The sequence below is a fragment of the Microcaecilia unicolor genome, chromosome 1 (assembly GCF_901765095.1).
Source record: "Microcaecilia unicolor chromosome 1, aMicUni1.1, whole genome shotgun sequence".
Lineage (NCBI taxonomy): Eukaryota > Metazoa > Chordata > Amphibia > Gymnophiona > Siphonopidae > Microcaecilia > Microcaecilia unicolor.
Genome location: NC_044031.1, coordinates 13,923,231 through 13,926,822, shown reverse-complemented (window position 1 = coordinate 13,926,822; position 3,592 = coordinate 13,923,231).

Sequence of the window (3,592 nt, the reverse complement as noted above, 5' to 3'; positions counted from 1 at the left end):
AAAATCTTAGGACCCATCCCGAAGAGAAGCCGTTGAAATGTACTGAGTGTAACAAAATATTTGGTGTAAAAGCAGAGCTGGGAATATCACCTTAGGAACCCATACCAGAAAGAAACCATTCAAATGTATTGAGTGTATCAAAAGATTTGGTGTAAAATCACAGCTGGACTATCGCTTTAGGACCCATCCCGAAGAGAAGCCGTTGAAATGTACTGAGTGTAACAAATTATTTGGTGTAAAAGCAGAGCTGGGAGTATCACCTTAGGAACCCATACCAGAAAGAACACTGGAATATCGCCTTAGGACCCATACAGGAGAGAAAGCATTCAAATGTACTCTGTGTGGCAAAAGTTGAATGTGAAAATGCATCGTGAGTCATGCTGGAGAGAGACCATTTTCTTGTACTCAATTCAGGGAAAGCTTTTTATGCAAGGCAAGCCTAAAGTCACATGAGAGAATTCACATTGGAAAGAAACCATGTCCATGTACCGACTATGATAAATCATTCAGAAATAAAGCTGAGAAAGCATCAACAGCTCACATAGGAACAGGTTCAAGAAAGACTTTAAATAGGAGGCCGGAACTTAGAAGAAGCGATAGCTAAGCTCCTGGTCATCGAATCCATGAGAGGGGGTGACTAGCTGATGTGCATAAGGGGAATATTTCTCTTCTAGTTACTAAAGTGCACAGTTCACACCATGTACTGGAAATGTTTGTTTTGTTTATGTTCATGGTTATTAGATTTTTGATATCCTGACTTTCTGTGGTACAACCAAAGCAGTTTATGTATTATGTACAAGTACTTTCTCTGTTCCTGGTGGGCTTACAATCTAAGATTTTGTACCTGGGGCAATTGAGGTGTTAAGTGACTTGCCCAGGGTCACAAGGAGCTGCAGTGGGATTCAAACCTAGTTCCCCTTGTTCTTAGCCTACTGCATTATTAACTAGTGAATTTCATGTGTGCTGTCAAAATATGCTAATTAGTGCTCCTTGATTAGTGATATATTTTACTGTGGCTGCATAGTCACTTATCTAACTCAGCATGCAGACTGAGGATAAACTGTTTGGCTATATGTTGACTGGCATGAAAATTTCCCAGGAGTTTGTTATTGTACAGTGGATAATTTTGTGCCGAGGAAGCATTTGAGTCCCTTCCTCTCTGGATGCTAGTTTATCAAACATTGTGGTTAATTTTACATTCTAAAGGTAGGATATAGCACGAAAAAAGAGAATGATGAGACCTTAATTGCTGAAACGTATCGGGAAGTGTTGCTGACTTCTTGTACCTCATATCTAGGCTCTTACACTTTGGAGGATTCAGATCAGTATTTAACCTTGATAACAGTGTTGCTACACACCTTCTGCATATTCAGTGTGATACGATTTCTTCAAACAGTTCCTTATAGATACCATCTGGACCATAGGATTTTCCTTCAACACCGATTCCTTCAGTACTAATTGTTGAACACTTTTGAACTTCCTAACCTCATCGATGCAATTGTAGCACACATTTTTCCTAAGCTTTGGTAGAGGAAATGCGGTGGGAATTATTTGAGTAGATGGATTAGTAGCTGATCCCTCCCTACTGAAAGTATGATGTTGATTTTATGTGTTTTATTATTTGTTGACATATTTATATATTAGGGGGTTGTATCTTAGATTTTTGATCTATTATTGTGTTTTACTGATATTTTGTATTGATATTGTTGTGAGGGAGATGAGTGAGAAAGAGGAGAAAGACAGACTGGTATCATTCACAAAGAGGCACAGGAACCAGTGGTGATGACGGCTCAAAGGCATTGCTTCTGGCTGGCCAGGTTGTAAGAGTTCTGGTTAGAAGGAGGTTTTCGGTTAGCAGGCTTAGGGATCCCTGTCAGTTCAGGTAGTTTTGGTTTTAGTTGGGTGGGGAGGTGCAAGGATGAAATTTCATGCCCGCTCACTTTGGGCTTAGGTCCACCCTAAATTAGATGTTTGGCTACACTGCTGATAGTGAGGTTTCTGAAATCCAATTGATTACAGGACCTGAGGCAGCATGGCTTTATTAGAGATAGGTCTTGTTAGACAAATCTGATTATCTCTTTGACCGGTTGACCAGACAGAATAATTAGGAAAGGAATGGAAAACAAAATGGATAAAGTTATAAAAAAATATATAGTGGAATTAGAAAAGGTACAGAGAAGGACAACGAAAACGATAAAGGTGATGGGACGACTTCCCTATGAGGAAAGGCTAAAGTAGGCTCTTGAGCTTGGAGAAAAGATGGCTGAGGGGAGATATGATAGAGGTCTATAAAATATGGCGTACAGTTGAACAGGTAGTCGTAAATCTCTTGTTTACTGTTTCCAAAAATATTAGGACTAGGGGGCACACAATGAAGCTACAAAGTAGTAAATTTAAAACAAACCAGAGAAAGTATTTTTTCACTCAACATGTAATTAAACTCTGGTATTCGTTGCCAGAGAATGTGGTAAAAGCAGTTAGCTTAGCAGGGTCTAAAAAAAGGTTTGGATAATTTCTTAAAAGAAAAGTCCATAAGCCATTATTGAGATGGACTTGGGGAAAATCCACTGCTTATTTCTAGGATAAGCAGCATAAAATGTATTGTGCTGTTCTGGGATCTTGCCAGGTATTTGTGACCTGGATTCGTCACTGTTGGAAACAGGATACTGGGCTTGACGGACCTTCGATCTGTCCCAGTATAGTAACGCTTATGTTCTTATGGATCAAGGGAGAGATCTGGAAGTGGTATGTTTAGATTATAGCAAAACCTTTCACACGATTCCACAGAAGCGATATAAAAATAGACTAAGCGAACTCTGTATGGACCCTAAAGTGACTGGAGTAAGAACTGGTTGAGTGGAAAGAGACAGAGGGTAAAGGAAAAGCATGTTATCAGTGATGTGCTGCACAGAACAGTTATTGGCCCGGTTCTTTCTAACAATTTTGTAATCAAAATTCTGGAAGGACTGTCTGGTAAGGTTTGCCTCTTTGCAGATGATACCAAAATCTACAATAGGGTATCCATTCCTGATGGTATGGATAACCTAATGAAGGACTTGGCAAGGCTTGAAGAACGGTCCAGGATTTGGCAGCTAAGATTTAATGGTCAAAGATGATGCAGGGTCATTAACAGGCTGAAAAAAATCCCAAGGGAGTGATACAGTTTGGGGTAATAAACGTTTGCGCACAAAAGTGAATCGGGACTTGAGGGTGATCTTATGGTGGCCAAACAGGTAGAAGGTGACGGTGAAGCTAGAAGGATGCTTGGGTGCATAGGGAGGAGAATGGCCAGTAGGAAAAAGGAGGTGGTGAGACCTCATTTAGAATATTGTGTACAATTCTGGAGACTCACCTAGGAAAAAAGATAAACAGGATGGAATCGGTCCAGAGCGAGGCTACTAAAATGGTCAGTGGTCTGTCATAAAGCGTATGGGGACAGGCTTAAAGATCTCAATATGTATTCTTCGGAAGAAAGGCGGGAGAGGGGAGATATGATAGAGACATTTAAATACCTATGCGGCAGAAATGCATTGAATTGAAAGAAGTTGTGGAACGAGGGGGGATAGGATGAAGGTGAAAAGGGATAGACTCA